This window comes from Lepisma saccharinum, chromosome 12 (genome assembly GCF_977018435.1).
Source record: "Lepisma saccharinum chromosome 12, izLepSacc3.1, whole genome shotgun sequence".
NCBI classification, from domain to species: Eukaryota; Metazoa; Arthropoda; class Insecta; order Zygentoma; family Lepismatidae; genus Lepisma; species Lepisma saccharinum.
In genome coordinates this window covers 65337596-65360338 of record NC_139240.1, presented here as the reverse complement: position 1 = coordinate 65360338, position 22743 = coordinate 65337596, and the positions used below count along the sequence as shown (strand labels likewise).

General features: G+C 39.4%; 1 protein-coding gene across 2 annotated transcripts in view; it reads right to left on the bottom strand.

Annotated features, from left to right (window-relative positions):
- LOC145996177 (uncharacterized) overlaps nucleotides 1-22491 on the bottom strand; it is a 59115-nt gene extending 36624 nt beyond the window's left edge. Inside the window, exon 1 of one of the 2 annotated variants that reach the window (XM_083132530.1) lies at nucleotides 22429-22491. The gene's annotated coding sequence lies outside the window, so the exon portion shown is untranslated. Of the gene's footprint in view, nucleotides 1-17332; nucleotides 17367-22428 lie in introns of those variants that run through there. The other variant, XM_083132532.1, reaches the window with a different exon arrangement.
- Between the last annotated feature and the right edge of the window lie 252 nt (nucleotides 22492-22743).

Here is a 22743-nt window from a genome sequence, read left to right as displayed (position 1 = left end):
ATCAACTGTAGCCTTTGTCATAAAGAAGTGGAAGGAAAAGGGACACTGCAGCAATGCACCACGAAGTGGAAGACCCACGAAATTGGACGATCGGGACAGGAGAGCGCTGAAGAGGGAGATTCGGAAAAACAGGACCCGTCCAATGCATTCGATTGCAGAAGAGTTTCAAAGTGCGACCAATTTGACTGTTTCGACCAAGACACTTCGCAAGGAGGCCCATGCGCTCGGTTATTATGGTCGAGCCGCTGCCCACAAATCCCTGATAACAAGAAACAATCAACGGCAGAGACTAAGCTGGTGTAAAAAGCGGAGAAACTGGACGGTGGAGCAATGGCGGAAGGTCCTATGGAGCGATGAATCACGCTTCACACTGTTTCGACCAGATGGGATAGTGTGGGTATGGCGATTACCCGGAGAACGTCTGTTACCCGAGTGTGTAGTGCCCACAGTGAAATATGGTGGTGGGGCATCATGTTCTGTGGTTGTCTCAGCTGGCATGGCATGGGAACACTGGTAGCGGTGTATGTCCACATGACGTCTGCATCCTACCGAGATATTCTCAACAACTCCATGCTCCCCATGTTGTGGCGTTTCTATGGAAACGAAGAATGTGTATTCCAGGGCGATAATGCGACTTGGTCATGTTTCTAGGGCTACCACGGAGTGGTTTGCAGAAAATAATGTCACCCGACTGGATTGGCCTGCTGAGAGCCCTGACCACAACCCTATCGAACATCTATGGGACGAACTGGAGTGCCGATTGAGGTCGCGATCGCCTCGCCCTTCTACACTTCCAGAGTTGGTGACTGTACTGCAGGAGGAATGGCGGAATATCCCATTCGGTGTACTACATGACCTTGTGCCAGTTTATCACGACTAGTGGCTGCTGTTATCGCTGCCAAAGGCGGACCGACCTCCTATTGATTGCAAGAAAACTGATGGTATCCGCTGACATGTGGTGTCCAATGACTTTCTTCCACATAGTGTGTATGTGTGTGTATGTATATATATATATATATATATATATATATATATATATATATATATATATATATATATATATATTGTGGAACGATTCAAGGGAGACTCTGTAAAAAAGGTAAAATCTCTCGCCAGACATCAGTGCTCGGTCAAGCGACAATTTACAACACAACGTAACATTCCACAAATAGCGGAAACACATGACGTCAGGAGACACGGCATTCTTCGATACTACCGGGTTCAAGCCCGCCATCGGCTGGCAAATACGGAAGTGCTGTCCAAGCAGATACGAAGTATTTGCCAGCAGCTTAAAAGACATAAGCACCAGAATTCGAGTCTCAATGGGCTCAGAGGGATCAGTGGGCTCAGTCGGCTCAGTCAAGTTTCAGAATTCAAGGACCTTCAGAAGAAACCCAGGCGAAGACCTCGACACCTTCCAGGTCTCAGCCCGGCTCGGGAAACCGAGACGAAGCTTTCGCCTAAGGCAACCGCAGTACATTCGCGAGTTGACTATCTTCCGCACCACGGCTTACAACTTGTAGCCGTCGGACAGACCATCGTCCCGGCGCCTTTCCTAGGGCCGATACTCCAAGAACAACGAGTGCTTCGTCGCCAGCCACGGACAAGAAGACCGTGGGCCGTCGAACTCAGGACTCCGTGCTCTGTCGCCTGACGTCCACACTCAACCGCTTGGCCGAGAGGTAAGATGTACGTCGTCTACATCCCTTGACATCATTCCACTCCCTGCCAGAATCCTGTCAGTGAGATTGTATGGGGACCATAAACGTAACCTAGCTCTACCATCTGACCCCTAAAGCGTTCACAGTAACGATCCCCGTAGTTTTAGTAATTGAAACCAGTGAACGCATCAATATATATATATATATATATATATATATATATATATATATATATATATAATATACATACACACACACACACACACACACACACACACACATATATATAGTGTGTGTACGCGCGTGCGCGATTTGTAATTAATACACTTACAAGGTAGGTATAAGTCTCCCCCTTCGATTTCCATGAAACTTGGCAGGTGTATAGAGCGGCCCAAAGAAATACGTGTTTTTTTGTTTCGGCAAAAAAACTGTTTTAGGGAGCAACCTTCCCCTCAAATGTCAAGATGAGGACAAATTGAAGTGGGAATTGGCCCCTATGTCCCCCTCCGATTTCCATGAAACTTGTCAGTGTATAGAGGGTCTAATGGAAGAAATACGTGTTTTTCTGTTTCAGCTAAAAAAACGGTTTTAGGGGGCAAAACCCCCCTCAAATGTCAAGATGAAGACAAATTGAAGTGGGATCTGACCCCTGTGTCCCACTCCGATTTCCATGAAATTTGGCAGGTGTATGGAGGGGCCCAAAGGAAGAAGTACGTGTTTTTGTGTTTCAGCTAAAAAATGGTTTTAGTGGGCAACCCCCCCCCCTCCCCTTCAAATGTTAGGATGAGGAGAAATTGAAGTGGGGATCTGACCCCGAAACTACGTAAATACGGCATAGGAAGAAACAGGGGGCATAGGGCGCCTCTATGCACCTGCCAAATTTCATGGAAATCGGAGGGGGACACAGGGGTCAAATGACCACTTATATGTGTCCTCATTTTTACATTGGGGGGGGGTGCCCCCGAAAACAGTTTTTTTAGCCGAAACAAAAAAAATCACGTATTTCTTCCTTTCGGTCCCTTTATACACCTGCCAAGTTTCATAATCGGAGGGGGACACAGGGGTCAGATCCTTTGTCCTCATCTTGACATTTGAGGGGGTTTTGCCCCCTAAAACAGTTTTTTAGCTGAATCAAAAAAACACGTATTTCTTCCTTTGGGCCCTTCTATACACCTGCCAATTTCATGGAAATCGGAGAGGGACACAAGGGTCAAATGTCCACTTAAATTTGTCCTCATCTTGACATTTGAGGGGGGTTTGCCCCCTAGAACAGTTTATTAGTAGATACAAAAAACATGTATTTCTTCCTTTGGGCTCCTCTATACACCTGCCAAGTTTCATGGAAATCGGAGGGGGACACTTAGATAACCTCCCTTGTTAGTCTTACACTTTGTAATTATATAACACTGCATATATTATAATGTTTTATTTTAATTTTTAAAACTGTAACTGTAGAACAATTGTATAATTTTTGTATAACATTTCTATCTTGTTAAATGTGTTAAAGGTTTCATCCTGGAATGGAATGTCTCACATTTATGTGTTTTTCCATTTCCAATACATTCGAATGAATACATATTCGTTTCAATGTCATTTACAAAATCATCTCTGACATTTTATGTTAAACAAGTAAGATTTTTTTTGTGCCACGAGTGTGTTAGTCGATGCGAAGAAAATTATTTTAGGAACAACACTTGAAAAAAATCTTCAAGGACTAACTAGGCCTAATGAAAAATTTCTTTGTAATGGAAGATCATAATACCTTTTAAGGTGTGATAATATTATAATGGGATTGAGATACGAAACTCTCGGATCCGGAACTTTTGGATCCGGATCCGGGATTTTCGGATCCGGATCCGTTTGGCCATCCCTAGCTTGTAGCAGTTTCCGATGGTCATCATGTTGTTTCTTGCCACTCCTAATGAACGACATTCACATTTCCTATGATCCCACAGCTGGTTTCGTTAGGCGCTCGAGTGTGACGTACCTACATTCTTTTACATTGTCGATCTCCTTGGCCTGACGGTTGTTTAGTGAAGTGCAAAGCTGCAAGGATACCATGTACTGTCACATGCGCCACTTGCTCCCCTTTCGAGGGGTCAAACGCTTCAGTGGATGAACGAACTTGTTGACTGGGGTCACGATGTCAAGGACAGAGCACAGCAGACTGCTGTTATCACAAAATGGTTTGTAGCGGTTCAGTGTGGCTGAGTTGAATAAAAAGCGTTGCCACTTTTACTCTCTTTAATTCAAATCGTGAAATGGGAGCGGGACAGTATCTACGCTAGAATGCCGGAAGAAACACCAACACACATTAAATCCGTATGACAGTAGCGAACGCAGGATTTCATACAAAAAGAGGGGTATTTCTAGAACTGTTTATCCGAATTCACATTACCATTTTATTATAGTTTAATTACTACTACTAGACATGGGTGGAGTTTGAGCTTTTGCTTTGGGGGGCCAGACTCTATGAGAAGCATATGATGTACCTGAGGGTTATTGAATATCCCCTACTTAATAAGGAGTCCGGAGGCCTTCCCCCGGAAATTAAAAAAACAAAAGAACACTGAGTTCTAGGCCTTTTAGGTTTGAAAATGTTAAAGAAATATTAATTAATATATTGGTCGTCAGTTTTAAAAGAAGCAAAACAGTACGATTATTGCATTTTGCATTTCATTAATTTTTTATTGATACAATACTCGTATTACTTTAAAAAGTTACGGTACAATAGTAAGCTTCAGAAATTTTAGAAAAAAATAAATTGAAAAGTTATTTTGATGCCTCAGCAGTAACTGTTGATTCAAAACGAAGTCATTTTACCTTTTTCTTTCTTCAAACTGTACACATCAAAAAATCGTCTAAGACCCGCTATTGCGACGCCATTACCGCAGATGGTATCGTGCCAAACGTCAATATTTGCGGTATGGCTTCATAACAAAAATGTAGTAACTGAACTTAATCATGTGTTATTTTTTAAATATTTTTTAAGTTGGGGGGGCCAGGCCCCCCTGCCCCTCCAGAACTCCGCCTATGCTACTATTACCACTAATGCTGCTGCTGTTGCTACTAATACCACCACCACTGCTACTGCTACTTAGGGGGATTTACCACTAGGCTATCCTAGGGGCCGCAAGTCCAGGGGGGCCAAAAAAATTAGACGCTGAAGGGGATGAAGTGACTCTTAAAATTCCTTAATATTATGATAATAGCAAAATAAAACAACATGACAAGTCCTTTTATTTGCTCATTTCATGGAAGAAGGAAGGAATTTCTAACGTTTTTAAATAACTTCTTACATGATAACTAGGGCTCGGATAATTATGCATATTGTATATGCAAATGAATATTTAAGGATTTTTAACTAAAATGCATATTTCATATGCAGGTGCATATTTGTATGAAAATAAGTTGATGTGCATATTTTTTGTATCCACAACCAACACCGAACATATACTGTATTTATTTTTCTTCTCCTCGCTTCTCTTTTCTTTATCTTTTCTCTGTCTTTCTTCTTTGAACAACTTCAAACAAGCATCAAAAGTATAGAAGACGTTAAAGAGGTCCTCGCCCAGGTTGAAGATCTTGTGTATGTACAGAAATTGGATGCAGTATTGAAAATGAACAGTGGGTATGCAACAATGGTGAAAGTTTGCAAAATTCTGCATACAAATGGACAACATGTGGATGATCTGGAACTTGATGTGTCTGACTTTGTTGCCCTAAAATACAGTACACTTGTATCTTGCGAAGTGGAACGTGTGTTTCTGAATATAAGACTATTCCAGCTGAAAACAGAAGGAGTTTCACGTTCGAAAATTTGAGACATCGTGTTGTCATCAAATGCAATCATGATCTTGATCTGTAATGTATTGTGTTTCATTTAACAAAGAACCATATTCATTGAAAAAAATCTGTGTAACGAATGAACATTCAGAATAATGCAAATTCATTGCCTGGCATGTAATCTTTCATAGTTTCTAATACAGCATTTATAAATTAAACGGGTTTTTAAAGTGCATATGTTACACTTTTTAGTGCATATTTTGCGTTTTTTTAGTGCATAATTATCCGAGCCCTAATCATAACCCCATGTTCAGATGTCACGTAACAGTGTTCGAATATAAACAATTGTTCCTCGAAGAAACGAATGTAAACATTTTGAATGCCAACAACTGAAAGTCAAGAGTAGGGATATTGAAGGTTGAAATCAGCATCCTTGTTTCTCAGTTCGCGGTCAGGGTGGCTACCGTAATGTAGTGTCGGTTTCTTTTCCTTTGGTGCATGTGGAGTATTAGTGTTGTGTCGCGAAATGCATAGTGCAAGTGACGCTCATAAACGAAAATAAAGTTTAATGAATAGTTTCTAATCAGATGTGTCTATATTTTAAAGTTTACAAGTGTTTTTAATACAGAGCATACAATTAGTGGAAGGGAAATACCTTGATAACAAAACTGATGATAATAATAATAATAATGTCGGCAGGTCCTCAAATTTTATAAATTCTCCTCTGCATATTACTACACTTATTGGCCCAGTCTCTTTAAGGAAGTATCGGTAACATTTTACAATATCTATCGAGTAAATCTTTTTAGTATTCTCTCCACAGTAAAACCATTTACCCACTCTCCCGAGCTCATTTATTTATTTTGGAATACTTTGGCATTTGCATTGCGACGATGAAAGTACATTAGATAAGAAATTCGCACTGAAAGAAACATATATATATGCGTTATCCTGGATTTGGTTTCTCAGTGGTTGATGATGACTAGAGCTCGGATTTGTATGTAATTACATATTCTATTCCTTTCTAGATACACACCTTGAACAGGAATATGTCAATGAATTACATAACACATGATTTTGCATAAGTTTTGTTATATATTTTTACATATTTGCCAGGATATTACATATTTGCTCGTTTACTTTATATAAAACAACATATTTCGGTAATTTCTTCCTATCTTGATTCTATTTCCTAAATAGTATATTTTCGATCTCTGAAACATGAAGAAAATTTGTAGCTTATGTGATGTATATTTTCTAATCAGTGAGATGTTTAGTGCTTACGGTCACCTAAAATTGACTGCCAAGTCGACAGACAGGCTGAAGAAAAGGGGAACTGTTATTTATCGAAAGATGCTGGCGTTTCCCTCCCCCAACCCCTTCTGGTTACATACTTTCGTTTCGCTTGTAGGTTTAGGCACAGCATCTACAAACTTGGCAACGGTGGACACGCTACTTTCCTGTACGTAGCGAGTTACACAATATGTTCCCTTGTACAAAAAGTACAAAAATAGCAATGTATTTTCATTCGATTGTTATTTCTGTAGATGCTTCTTTTCACAATTTGTTTCGAAACTTACAAAGAGCTCTCTTACATATTTACATATTATACAATAATTTGCGATGTGAAAAGCAATTAATAGTTGACAAAATTGGATTCTTAAATACACGTTGCTGTGCATTTTTGAGTTCATAAATTTCATACAAATTTTAATTTGAACAACTTATGTCCTTAAAACTATGCTGAAAATGTTCAAATACAATAAATATCTAGCAGAATTTTTGAAATTGCTTGGATACTCTATTATTATTAATATTACATTTTCTTTGATATTACATATTTAGCTACATATTCTTTTGATTTAGGTACATATTTTATCAATTATTATTACATATTTATGTACATATATTGTACTTTGAAATTACATAAAAATCAGGGCTGTAGTGATGACTAATAGAGCACGGAGGCCGACCTCATATTTTGGCATTTGGAAATAATGCTATATCTATCTCGTTCTCAATATTGTTATCGACTAGTGTTTCGATCGATATATCGTGGCTGATATTTTGGTACAATGTTGCATTGATATTTTGAAGTATCCTGTTTTCCAGCTTGAAGTATCTTATCATATATCTATGGAATATAACACAATTCCACAAATATCCGTCAGAGGGCAGAACTGATGAGTCCATTATAAAGTGTTGTTTTTTTTCCTAAGTCGAGCTGTCTGCCTTGTGTGCATGTGATGGGTGTGGATTCTCTCAACCCATCCATTCAGACTCTCAACTACTTCCGGTTATTTTGTCTCCCCCTTCGCTTTCCCCTCACATATATTTGTCTCAGAGCCCTGCATTTATCTATCGCTCCATTGCTGGGTCAAAGAGTAAAAGTCACAATGTATCATACAGTGGGAAAAATAACACACCTTCACTTCTTGTATTTTTAGTATTTAGCGACGCTTTTCTGTCACTTTAGTGATTGGACAAGCCTGTACCATGGACCCCCTTCGAACCATGAAATGTTGTCATGTGAACCTACGTATAAAACCCTAGACAAACACATTGACAACTTTCCGGGTTTTGTAAGAATTTCGATTTTGTCCTTGCATAAATGAATGGGTTGTTTGTGGAGACAAGGCTGCAGTCTGCAGTATTTGATAATTCTATTGTTATAAAAATTGACGCAAGTCTACCAGCGGACCCGATTTAGCCGGGACTACAGCGCCTTGAATAACGTAGTGTGGAAAACGGCACAGTTCTGCGCGCTCTGGCTGGTTCCACTCGAAAATGATCCGCTAGAGGCGCTGGTGTTGAACCCGGTGCTTGGTATCCGTCTGCTTATAATGGAAGTAAATGGAGTTTTCGCTGCAACGTCTGATTCTCTTGCATGAAGCATTTCTATGAATGTGATAATTGTTATGATATTTGGTACAGTGGTCGCGAAGATATTAACGAACATTCTAGACAGTCGACCACGTCCTGTTATCGTCATACTTTCGTTAATAATACGGGAGAAAAAATACGCGTGGAATGCTCTTGGCAACTAAATGTTTGTGTATGAATTAGGTTCATTATTATTATTATCATCATCATCATTTCTTTTAAAGATATACACACTGAAGCATTTGTATTTTAGATATTTACTGTCTCTTTTCTTCCGCTTTAAACTAATCGCGGCGATGATGATAATGATGATTCCATGAAACGACAAGGGGAACCCCACAAAACTTTCTTTAGTGCCATCGACATGAGTGTAAAGAAACTTTCAGACCAATGGGACAAGCGACACGGGATGTTCACACTGTCACACTAGTGACACACACTTCCAGACTGTAAAATAGCATTCATTGCACATGAAGGTCCAAACAGCAAACGACACCTTCATATGGCGTATTCGTGTGCTACTTGTTACTTCGGTCAGAAAGCTCCTTATGGGAAGGGTGCTCAGACCGAAGCGACGCGCTACAGGGGGAGTTCCCAACTAAGTGACACGCGACATGGTGCCTTCAGTCTATTGGCAAGCGTTCGCTGCTAATTGTGCGAACAACAGATAGGCGCACGAAAAACCGCACATTACAACAACAGATCTAGGCGACACGATAAGTCACACGTGTCGCTTTGTCGCTTGTGCGTCGCTCAAACTGGGCCATTTCCTCAATAGCTTGCAACATGTTGCCGTGGTTTGTTGTTCGCGCATGCGCGATGCAATGAGTGTCTTGCTTTAGGGAGATTGCGCACCAAAGCGACAAGGGGCACGCGACACTTGTCGCTTGAGGATTTCACCAACCGAACGCTGACCTGTGCTTCCCGTCACGCCGCTACGATGTGAAATGTTGCTCTTGATTGGCTCGTTTCCAAGCAACATGTGTCGCTTCGGCGTAAAAGTTGCCTTGGACCGAAGGACCCGTGTCGCTTTGGTGTGAAATCCTCGTATCGTTTGTCGCGTGTCGCTTTGGTGGAAAATCTCCTTGAGGAAACTGTGCAGTCAGAGCTTGTGTCCCTACGGTTCGAAAGGCTGCATTGATTACGGAATGCTCGCTTCCAAGCGACACTTGTGGTTTGTCGCCTCGGTATGAAATATCTCTCAGGATATCATTTATATTCTAATAAAAAAAATAAACTCTAATACACAGTCCAAGACCTGACGTCCGGAATCACATTACGATGTTTCTTCTTGTGTTACGCATGCTATTTATTTATTAATTTTATTTTACTTTTCTTTCCAAATTAATGTCATTTCGTGACTGCAAATCACTCCACAAATATAACTGTTTCCATCAATTCACGTACCGCCTTTCAAGACAAACAAATCTACATAATATATTCCAAAAACTAACAAAGCCGCATTACTTTCATAAGAAAATTAGCACCGACATTGATCGCACTGCCATCTATGTTTCTCATCCGTCGGGGGAACCAGTTTCTTGGGTCGTTTTCCACACTACGTTATTCAAGGCGCTGTACCGGGACATACCATTATTTTTACACCCTATTCGTCTACTTGGCTGAACGTCGTTACCTTCACCAGCCTGACACCGGGATGCGTATTTACAAACCCTAGAGTGCAGCAGAACCAGACGTATCTAACGCTTTCTTATTGGCTGTGCGCGTCCGGAAGTGTTTATGTTCAGTGTCCACCGTTCCTTGCTTGCTTGTTTACAGGTAAAGTATGGAAAAGTTAGACTCTTGATTATTTCAACTAAGTTTGTAATCAAAATGTCGAAGTAATGTTAAGAAATATATATTTGTGTGGAAAAAATGTTTTCTGATGATAAAATCAAAATGAAACCTATGTAAAATAATAATGTTGAATATCTCTGAAAGTGCTTGTAATGTAATTTCTGCATCATGGGAGAAGTTTTATAACTTATGCTAAATAATACAATTTCTGTCCTGCACAACAACAACAGCAATGAATAATTAGAAGCATAATGTTGTTGAACAATAATTATGTTTCTGTGATCATAAGTAGTTACAATGTTTGTAATGATGTGCCTTTAAATAGGAAAGCCATTCACTTCAAGACGAGTTCTGCCTTCTTTCAAAACAATAATTCTAAAAATGTTCAAAAAATCATCTTCCGTTTAAAGGGGTTTCATATCTTATTAGGATGGATATCTGAAATCTACACTGTCGTGCCATCTAGCGTTAACTTGAAGGAACCCTGTAGTCTATTAACTTCCAATCAGTGACGTGCGGTGACGTCGACACTTGGGGTAGCAATGAGTGGCGTGCCCTACGGGTCATAATCCCCCCCTCCTTTTAGGGCCCAGTATTCCTAAAAGAAGAACGTCAAATACAGGAAAAATTGCAAAGTTAGGAATGACTACAAAAAATTGAAGACATAACTTCCACCCACTTTTGAAAATCAAAAAAGATTTGATTTGACTACTGAGCCAGAGATGCCGGGTTTGAATCTCGGCTTGGCAATGGGTGATCTTCGTGTGTCCCTTGCCCTTCATCAATTTTATCATATCGTCTTCGCAATTAGCCAAATATGGCGGAAAGCGAAGTAAAATAAACCAAATCAAACAATCAATCAACGAATGATTTGATTTGCTTTTTTATACATTTGGTTAATCGCGAAGATGATACAACAAAATTAATGAAGGGACAAACACAAAGAACACCCTTGTCCAGGTAGCGGTTCGTACCAGGAACTCCTGGTGTTGTAGCACGCTGTGGTAACCACTCTCCCACGGTTGGTTGATTTGATGGTTGATTTGACTATTTAAGTCCACTTTATACACAGAAAGGCTAATCGGGACTAGACCTATAGTTTAATGTGGGATCCGAACCACTATATGCCTCCACCGGATACCGATCCGCGACCACTTGCACTCCCCCACGGAGATCGGCCAACAACAAAGATGAGAGGAAGGCGGTAACCATTCGGATACGTGGGTATCGTAAAGCAAACTGCATTTTTCCTGAGTAGTAATTTTCAATTGAATTTTTCAAATACCATTTTTATATATAATTAAGGTTGTTTTTGTTTTTTTTTCAAAAATTTTGCATTGCTTGATTTCCATAATTTCCCCATCTCACGATCTCGTTACTGAAGGATCTGGTCTCGAACCCTGGCCTTTGCTTGAGTGTTTATGTGCAACCACTCTTCACACGTTTTTTAATCAACGTTCGTCGTCATGGCAGACATTAGGTAAAGCGATGGAAGAGAGAAGAAAATACAAATAATTTCCTCCCAGTGCATCCGCAGGGCACTGTGAAATCAGGAGCCTAGAATTCTCTGTTTATGATTGTCCCTCACAACTTTCCAAGCTCTTAGCTACTTATTCCGATTAAATCTATACAGCTAGAAAAAGCGATGGGTAACAAAACACAACTTTAAACAAACCATTTTTCTACTTTCTTCAATGATATTCATTTGGCTTTTTGAGTTCTGGGATACATTTTTCATTTCTAATTTTCTCATTATTCACTGCAGGCAGAGTACAAAACATAAGAACAAGAATGCACGCTCGTCACGAATCCCGGCCTGAATTGTTCTTTGCGAGCTTCCTTCATCAATTTCATTATATCATCACTCATCCTCATTTTCGCGATAACCAAATGTGGCAGAAAAGCGATGTAAAATAAACCAAACCAACAACAAGAATTAGAACGCGCGTTCACTTGCCCAAATAAATACATCCGTATTTATGATTGTTTAGCTTATCCATTTTTTTTATTGGAGGCCAAGAGATTAGTATATTTAAATAAAACACTACTAAAACGAGAGCAAGAGAGAGCGTGAGCAAATATTTGTTATTTAATCATTATATATTCCATATTTTTTAAAAAAGCATAAAATTTTTGTCTGCACATAAGACGTTCCAATTGCATAAATAATAAAAGTACATCCCATATTATACATACATATTGTACAACGTGTAAAAAGTAGTGTAGATACAGAGAACAGAAGTACTGCAGAAAATTTTCCCCTTAGTTCTCTAGAGGATTTACAAAGGAAGCGAAGGGAATCCAATCCCCTATCTGTCCTATAGGAGATAGACTGGAGGACCTGAAAGCACGGGCTTTCAACCATTGGAGCGGGGGCGAGGGGGCAAGGGAGATAGAGGCAGAAATCTTCGCTTTCCCTTCGAAAACCCGTTTCTACCTGGAACTGTGAGGCGGAGAAAGAGCGAGCTAGGCCGCTGAACGCACCGAGGAACGAGAAGCGCGTGATAAAAAGTGTTGCATATGAACTGTGGCTTCAACAAAACAATAAATATTGTGATTTGAAAATAATTAGAGATTTGAGATTGATTGATCTATCTCTGCTAGACTAGCTACTCCTCAGTGCACGTCACTGCTTCCAATCAGTAGTAAAAGCTTTCTGGAGGTTCTGCAGCACTATAGGGTTTGTAAATACGCCACCGGGATACACCTGCACTACACGTAGTGTCAAAAGTTGCAGCGAACTAGACGGGACAAATATAATTATTTGTATGTGGACAAGGCAACGTACAGTTTTCGTTCAAAATCAGCCAACATCTGGTGTTTGTATTGAAGAAGCCAGCCTCCTCTCGCCTGTTCGATAAGGTACAGATGATGGCCATGTATTGGCAGAACTTCCTGGTTAGATTAATACAATCGTGACATACTCCAGCTCGCCTTACTTCAAGGAAAGATTTTAAAAAGAGACGCTGGTGTGTTCTTTACTTCCTCTCAAGCCATGAAGTAAAGGCAGTCTCGTTGTACAGCAATACCGATGTGAAAGCTTGAATTTGCAATCATGCTGGCGATAAAGGGTTCAGCATATTCTATGGTCCGGGGCAGTTAAAGGGGGTTCCTCAAGGGGTTGGGTTTCGTGTCACAGTCATTAAGGAATCTTTGTTCTAACCACAGTGCGAATTAAGCTTTTTGTTGGGGAGAAGGGGGGGGGGGGCACTCAAAGGCGTACTTGTGACTTCATTTCGTGAGGTAGGTTTTTTGGGTATGCAAGGTTTGAGTTCTTTCCATGTCCACTTTATGGACAGATAGGCTAATGAGAACCTTTTTTGAGTATGTACATTTGTGTAAAGGCCGAATCACACGGAACTAGATATCCAGTTAGTTGGCACTGGACTGGCTACCTGCCCGGGTGTGATGGCTGCCTGAGATTATTCAATTCGCTACCAGCTTCTATACGTAATTTAGAAAACAAGCAGTTTGCTAAACACATTAATAATATATTAGTACGATATTGTGTATATATAGTGTCACGGACTTTGAAGAACACTTCCGTCAGGGCCTGTAAAATGTAAATGTCTACTCATAATGCATCACAGAGCTGTAAAATGGGTTTTTGTACATGGCTTGTATTGTAATCAAAATAGAGTACTATTTTCGAATTGCTTTCGCTGAAATAAAACATGTAGTTTAATTTGCAAACTGTATTGTTGAATGTGTAATATTTTAATATGTATTTTTAATTTTATTTTCTTTTGTAATTTTTTATATTAACATTTATATACTTAGTATGACGAAGTCTATTGCAATCATGTTGTCTAATGACTAATAAAGAATTCTATTCTATTCTATTCTTTTGAATAGGACATGCTCTAATTGCTACTAGCTTTCCTCCAATGGATTCTGTGGAAGAGCCAATCAGAGCAAAGTTTGGCCATGTGAAGATAATCTGTGAGTTTGCAAAGGCAGTTTTTTGTCTGTGGTTTCCGAGTGTTGGCTGTTTTTGTTAGTTCTCGATAAAAACAAAAAGGAAAGAGTTGACGTCCAGTGCATTCATGTTCAGTTCAGTAATAGGTATTTATGCAAAGCGATGAGATATGTACGTGACAAATATGATTAGCCGAAAATGAAAATCCTTATTATTACAAGTGTATTAAATTAAATGTTTGATTTTTTAAAAAAATTTGCGAATGAATCCTGCGAATCTCATGTATGAATATGCATACAAGAGTTAATTAAAAAAGCTTGTTCGATACGCATTGATTACTATATTTTTTGGAGACAATCTCTTGTCCTTACTTTTCTTTCTTAATTTTTAATAAAAGCACAAAGCAGTAATTTCCCTACAACATTCTTCAAATTGCTCGTCCATGTTTACAGATTGTCTGCTCTGTGCAATGTCTTATGGGAACAAAAGAACAAGCATCGTGTGAGGCGAAAACTAGAGTGCGCGCCAAATCTCCTGCATATGGCCTTGAATGGCTGATCAGCACCAGCGAATCACAGACGTGCGGCGTTGCCTAGTTCCCTGACAAGGCGTTTCGCTCAACGGCGCTGTCTCTTTTCCGTGTGAGATTTAGACATGGCACCGCTGCAGCGTGCTGCTATTGGCTATCGCCATATGCAGGAGATTTGACGCGCACTCTAGCAAATGGGTAGCCAGTCCAGCGCCAACTAGGGCAATCGTACTGGGTTTCCAGTTCCGTGTGATTCAGGCTTTAGTTACCAGCCCGTAAACTTAACTACTATTGCCTTTCGGTTCTAAGTACCTTAGAATATCGGTTCTAACCCAAGACATTAAATACTATGATTACATTTACACGTAATTTAGAAACACACAGTGTATTTACATTCTAAGAAAGCTCAAACTTTGACCAACTTTATATTACAAACCTGCCTACAAGTTTCTTATGAACACTTTTAATGCTTTAAAATATCAGCACTATGCCTCTTGTCTCGGTGAGGTAGGTCAGTTGCAGAATGGTGTCCTTCTTTAATCCACAAGGCTGCATACTTTTTGACAGGCAAATCTTGGATGAATTGACACGAATTATTTTTCAATTGTGTTTGTTACATACTTAAGAAATGGTATACTATATGCTTTCAAATCCATTTCTTTTGAAGGGGGTAGAAATATCCCTGGCAGGGATAAAAATAATTTTCTTTTGCCTGGGATATTGGGGGGTGGGATCCCCGACTTACCCCGTTAATTCGCGTACTGGTTCTCACTCTTGGTAACTTTGTATAGATGTGTACTGTGGACTCGTGACTGAAGTTTACTAAAATATTCAGCATTCAGACCAGTGTCCCCCTTTTTTCGCTGGTGGCTGCAATGAATCCTTAGGGTGCCCAACTATCATATTTCCCGCGATTTCCCGTATTGGAGCCATCTTTTTTTAATCCTCCTGGTTCCCGTATTCACATTCTGTCTCCCGTATATTTCATTAACAACTAAGATCGAGAAATTTCAACAAATTCAGAGTTCGACGAAATTCAGTGCCGCAAATAGGATATCTCCCTTAAATTCATGGTCGAAAGTTGGTCACCCTGTACTACAATTGTAAAGATGAGTATCACATAGCTTCATATTTCATAATTAACATTTTAACCTTAGTTTTAAAACTTGTTCAAGGGGGTCCAGGGAGTGTGTACCACCCCGAAAGACTTACTTTGTACTAAACTCGAATAATCAAAATATAGCTACAATTATAGGATCGGTACCAGTCGATTCTGATAGAGTACCGATTAATCGGGCTGATTTAAGTCAAGATGATTTTTTAAAGAAATAAATATTGTATAGATTCATGTACAAAAATAATTTGTAGATCTCAAGAGTAACTTTGGGTGAAAGTGCATTAGTCTCGTAATCATTCAATGATGTTTACAGTATAAACACTTATTTTAAAAGGTGAAGTTCATGGCTCATGAAAAAGAAAAGTGTAATGTAAACTAAATTCTAAACACGCTAAAGTTCTGTTATTTCACAAAACAAACATACATGTTTATCACGCACGTATCTAGAAATATATTTCGAGACGGGGGTCCGAACCAAGTGTCTCAGGAATAATAATAATAATAGTAATAATAATGTTTAAATTAAAATAATTATATCAAAACAAATTTATAGTAATTAACAATACATACATTAATATTATAGTATTATTACACGATTAGGTAAAAAAAACTGTATAAGAATAGACATAATAGCGCATATTCATTACGTAGCTTACCTGTAGTTAAGATCGGAATAATTTACATAAAAACAAGTGCCCTGGCAATGAAATTAATGTCAAATAGATGAATAATTGGATATTTATCGAATAACAGAAATTATGTTACATGTAGTTGGAAAAAAGTAAGTTTCTGATTAATATTTAATGCATATTATTTTGAGTAGTAGTGTACAGTACATAAATCTTCTTTGTAATGTCATTCAAAGCCGTAAGATCCCAATATAATCCTTGCCTTCTAAAAAGTTCAGAGGAAATTAATAGCCATCGATTATGCAACAAATGCTAATATTTTCTTTGCTTAATTTTGTTACTTGGTAAGTCTTTTGGATCCCCCTAAATACGGCCTTCCTGTCCTTCAAAGCCGTATGATCCAAAAATAATTCTTGTCTTCTAATAAGTTCAGACGAGGTGGGGGGGGGGGTCCAGACGCCCTAAATACTTCCTTCCTGACCTCCTTCAAAGCCGTATGATCCCAATATAATCCTTGTCTTCCAATAAGTTCAGAGGAAATTATACAATAAAGGCTAAACGAGTATATTTTCATTATTTAATTTTAGTACCGCCCCCCCCCCCCTAGATACGTCCTTGATGTTTATACGTGCTGTGCCTAAAACATAGAAGCAACTTTACGCATGATCACGAATCACAAACCGTGATTTAATTTAAAAAACAACATCAAAAACTGCTTTTTTTCCCACCATGGTTCTAATATAACTTTCATGCAGTGCTCGAAGTGAGAGGGATATGGTATTCCCCCCGATAGCAAAATTTTCACCCAGCTGTCTCATTGTCACCATGCTAAACCATAGGAGCATCCCCAGGCTAACCCCAAGGCTCGGCTCGAATCCCGGCCTGGCCATGGATTTTTGAGAGTGTCCATTCATCAATTGCATCATCTCACCCCCCCCCCCATCGCAAATTAGCCAAAAGTTGCACAAAAAGCGAAGTAAAATAAAGCAAATCAATGAATCAATCACATACCTCCTACACCCAGTGTCGTATCTTAAGATGAACAAAACATATGACCTAAATCTATGCATTCTGGTTTCGAGTTGAACAACCCTTTAAGTAAATCTAGAGATAAAGGAGAAAAACAAAAAAAGTGCTCTCGACTTTTGAGCATTGCCCAACAGAACTATGAACAGAAAACAACACAAATCTACGTATAAAAATATTATGGCTGCCTACATTACGGAGAACAGTTGTGACACAAGCGAGTGGTCATTGTCGCGACCTTCGAAAGAAACATGACCTCATGCTTCCATTCGATGTTATCACTTTGGCCCGCCGCTATCGCAGAAGGAAAAATAAGTTACACATGAGATAACAAAAAAAGAATCCATCGAGCAAGTAATAAATTCTTAAGTTGGAGCCTATTTAAATTCTATCATTCTGTTCTCTGAGCTTTTCACACAGGCGTCGCTATAATGGAGCCGCCGTACCAACCGATGTCCATTCACAGCGCAGAGTGGTTATTTTGACAAAATCCTGTTTGCCTGCTGGCTGCTTTGGGGAGGGGGGATTTTAATGTTGCCTCTTCTTGCCCAAGCAGTAGGCCTAATTGGTTGCTCGATCGCGAGTTCCTTCGTAGCAGCGGCGTATACCGAGTCCAATATCTGAGCTATCTCACTATGTCACGTGGCCCTAGGCTATGAATAGAAATAAATTTACCAACTCCTAAGAAATCAGGTTGCCAACTCATAAGAAATCAGGTTGCCAACTCATAAGAAAGTAGGTTGCCAACTCATAAAAAAGCAGGTTGCCAACTCATAAGAAATCAGGTTACCAAGTCATAAGAAATCAGGTTGCCAACTCATAAGAAAGCAGGTTGCCAACTCATAAGAAAGCAGGTTGCCAACTCATAAGAAATCAGGTTGCCAACTCGTAAGAAATCAGGTTACCAACTCATAGCAAATCAGCTTGCAAACCCATAAGAAATCAAGTTGCCACTCATTGGAAATCAGGTTACCAACTCATAAGAAATCAGGTTGCCAACTCCAGAATCAGCATCATCATCTCACTGACATAAATAATAATATTTACAATTTCTGATCGATTTTTCTCCTGAATTTTATTCTCTAGACTTCAGGCTTCGCAGATAGCCTAGCTAGCCTAGAATATACGCTCCTGCTTCGTAGGTAAACGCGGCAACAGATGGTGACTGTCATAAAGACGGTCCCCGCGCCGGCTGAAAGGACGAGTCCACTGTAGCTTCAAATTATTGGGGGGGGACTGGAAACACAATCATAATATCCAGGGACGTGCCCAGGATATATACTTTTTTAGTAGTCAGTCCCTTTTTTAGAAATATTGGACCAAAGGGGGGCGGGGTTGACCCCAACCACCCCCTTGGGCACGCCTCTGGTAGTATTCAATTTATTTTAATTCGGAGGAGAGCTACCGAACGTAAAAGTCGTTTAAGCAATATGATCAACCTAAATTGCCTTTGTTATTATTTTTATCCGTATATAATTTTCATCAATAATAATAATAATAACAGTTTCATTATTGATGGATATTAATATGTCTGACAAATTTACAATTCATGATGGGTTAAAACAAGGAGATGCATTATCTCCATTGCTCTTTAATTTTGCCTTAGAATATGCTGTAAGGAAGGTAAAAGAAACTAAAGAAGGACTAAAATTAAATGGTTTGACTCAGTTGTTAGCATATGCAGATGATGTAGACTTACTGGGGGATGATGTGATTACAATTAAGAATAATGCTAAAATATTTTTCAAAACTGCTAAAGAGATAGGTTTGGAAGTTAACAAAGATAAAACTAAATATATGCTTACAGGCCGAAACCAAGTGTTAGGTAATAATCAAAATCTAATTACTGATAACAACTCGTTTGAACCAGTTTCCAAATTCAAATACTTAGGAGTAATATTAACAAATGAAAATTATATTAAAGAGGAAATAAAAAGTAGGCTTAATTCAGGAAATGCATGTTACTTCTCTCTTCATAAACTTTTGTCTTCTCGTTTAATATCTAAGAAACTAAAAGTTAAAATATACAAAACAGTAATTTTGCCTGTAGTATTATACGGATGTGAAACTTGGTTCCTTACATTGAAAGAGGAACATAAATTGAGAGTATTTGAAAATAAGATCCTTAGGAAAATCTTTGGACCTAAAAGGGATGAGGAGACAGGTGAGTGGAGAAGGTTACATAATTTACAGAATAGAACTACATAATTTGTATTCATGTCCAGATATTATTAGAATAATTAAATCAAGAAGACTTAGGTGGGCAGGCCATGTGGCACGAATGGGAGAGGAGAGAGGAGTTTACAGGTCTTGTTGGGAAACCTGATGGTAAGAGACCTATAGGAAGGCCAAGACGAAGATGGAGGGACAACGTTGAGATGGACCTAAAGGAAATCGGTAGGGATGGAAAAGAGTATATAGAACTTGCTCAAGATAGGGAAAGATGGAAGGCCTGTGTTGCTGCAGCCATGAACCCTCGGGTTTAAGAAGGCTAGAGAGTTAGTTAGTAGTTAGTTAGTTTCATTATTAATTTTTTATTTAACGTCGTTTTTCTAACATTTTAGGTTAATCGAGATGAAAAAGTAAATTATAATCACACTTGTTAGTGAACAAATGAACTCAAACACTTCAAAACGGCCGAAGTTGGAAACAGTGATAAAATACAACTGTATTAGGATGCTTGTTATTTAGCGTAGGGTTCTGCTACTTTTGACTTGAATGAACTTATATTGACTTACGCTGCTTTGTCGCTTTCAGTGGCGTGCCCAAGAGAGGAGTTGATGGGGGGTCATAACCCTCCTTCGGCCCAGTATTCCTCAAAATAGAACGGCACAGGCAGGCAAAATGAAGGCTAACCCCACTTTCCGAACATCCTTGGCACGCCACTGGTCGCTTTGTTCCTCTCCCGATGACGTAGTGGTAACGTCGTCGTCTTGCAATTAAGGGGTCCCTGGTTCGATACCCGGTGGAGGTACAGTGGTTCAGATCTCACTTTAAACCATAGGTTCCGTCCCGATTAGCCTACATGTGCATAAGAGTGGACTTAAAAACGAAACTTGTGCTTCTATTGACGACTTCGTACGATCGAAGATGTGCTTGTAAACAGGTTCAAAATTACTTCCTTTCATTGGCCAGGGTCATTCCAGCGTTACGTCTGATAATGAACTGATTTCATAGAATTATGAAGTGTTTTGTGGTGTTTGCTAACTAACTCTTTAGCCTTCTTAAACCCGAAGGTTCATGGCTGCAGCAACACAGGCCTTCCATCTGTCCCTATCTTGAGCAAGATCTATATACTCTTTTCCATCCCTACCGATTTCCTTTAGGTCCATCTCAACGTTGTCCCTCCATCTTCGTCTTGGTCTTCCTATAGGTCTCTTACCATCAGGTTTCCCAACAAGAATCCTGTAAACTCCTCTTTCCTCTCCCATTCGTGCCACATGGCCTGCCCACCTAAGTCTTCTTGATTTAATTATTCTAATAATATCTGGACATGAATACAAATTATGTACTTCTAAATGCTAAGAAATGGGAAAAAAATCTTGGTTTTGATGACAGCCTGAATGCACCAAAAGCATTAACGAAAATGTGTTACGCGTTTGACTTTAAACATGTAGCAAAAATTGACTTCATTTGTCGGTGAAGCATACAGGCTACATATTGTAGTATTTTTTATTGGTGAAATTGCAAGTTATATGCATTCACAAATATTTAACCCTTAATGCAATTAAAAACAATAATTTCCAGATTGATTCACATTTACATGGAGTAGGACCACTTTTCGTGGAATGCCCAAGTTACGAAAGCGCTCAATGTAGAAGAATTTTTTTTCGGGACGGTTCAAAATTGATAAGTTCTCTCAAATTATATTGGCACTCACACTCACAAGAAATGCCTTTTATGGAGAAGAGAGAAAAGACGGGAGAAGCCGCAGGGAATGGGAGAATTAAAAAGCCAGAAAGCCAGAGAGAAAGGGAAAGAAAGGGGAACGCAAGTGAGAGACAGATGAAGATGAGAAATAAAGAAGCGATCCACTGAGAAAGAGAGGGAGAAATAAAAAATGATATTCAAAGATAGAGAGAAGAGAAATTCACGGCTGGGATAGTGAAAAAACAGGGGAAGCGAAGACAAAGAAATAGAGAAGGGATGAAGAAATAAAATAAACGAGAGAGAAGGAAGAGGAATAGGCAGTGGCGTGCCCAAGGGTGGTGGGGTGGTGGGAGTTATAACCCCCCCCCCCCCCACCTTTGGCCCAGTATTCCTTAAAAAAAGAACATCAAGTCCAGGAAAAGATGGGAAAATGAGAGCTGACTACTAAAAAATGTATACCTAACCCCCTTCTTTCGAAAATTCTGGGCACGCCACTGGGAATAGGAATAGGAGAAGATGGACAGAGAGATACAGTGAAGAAGAAATACAAAAATGGTAGGGAAAACGTAGAGTGATGATAGCCCGCCTCCGTGGCAAAATGATTAGCACAGCGCGCCCCGACGCGAGGGGTCCAGGGTTCGAATCCCGGCCTGTGCATGGTTGATCTTTGTGTGTCCCTTCATCAATTCCATCATATCACTCATCCTCATCTTCGGGGTTACCCAAAAGTGACATAAAAGCGAAGTAAAATAAACCAATTGTCTCCAAATGTGGGTATATACCCCCCCTCCCTCAACAAGAATGAAAAAATATGTATAAATCTCAGATTATGCCAGGTTGCTTCAATGAATTATCCAAAATACTTGACTGGCTTTTCTGAATTTCAGATAGGTATGAGTTTTAGAGCGCTTTAGCTGACTTTCTCGCCCCAGAACAAAACCGGTGTGGCCGAAGGGCTCAAATCTCCAGCTGTGATCCTTTCAACCCCTGTCAAGTCGCTTCCTGTAGTTTCTTCCCTGCGGCTACCCTTCTTAAAAGACGAGGGGGTGAGAATACAAGTGTGAACTGCTGAACACAAAGAAAAATAGCCATGCAAAAATTATCGTGCAATTGTTCAGCAGTACAGAGCTCACAGCTTAACAACAAACGAGAACAACACGAAAAGATAAAGAGTCAAATTGAAATTATCCAACAATGCACGATTATCTTACCTTCTTTCTCGGTCAAAATCTTCCGCTCTCCTGTTCGGTTCGAGTTTCGAGCTGTTCCTGCTGCGTGCGCAGCGTTGCCAGGTCAGATTTTTAAAAATCGGGAGATCGTCCGCTGAAAAATCAGGAGATTTGCTTAAAAAATCAGAACAACTAATAATAGCGGATGTTCAACGTTCTGGGGGGGGGGTAGAGTAGGAAAAGCATTCCACTATCATTATTGAACGTTAATTATTAATTTTAGAAGTCAAAATATAAATTTATTACTGTTATGTTAATACAAATTTTATTATGAATTTGCACTTCAAGGGGTACGAT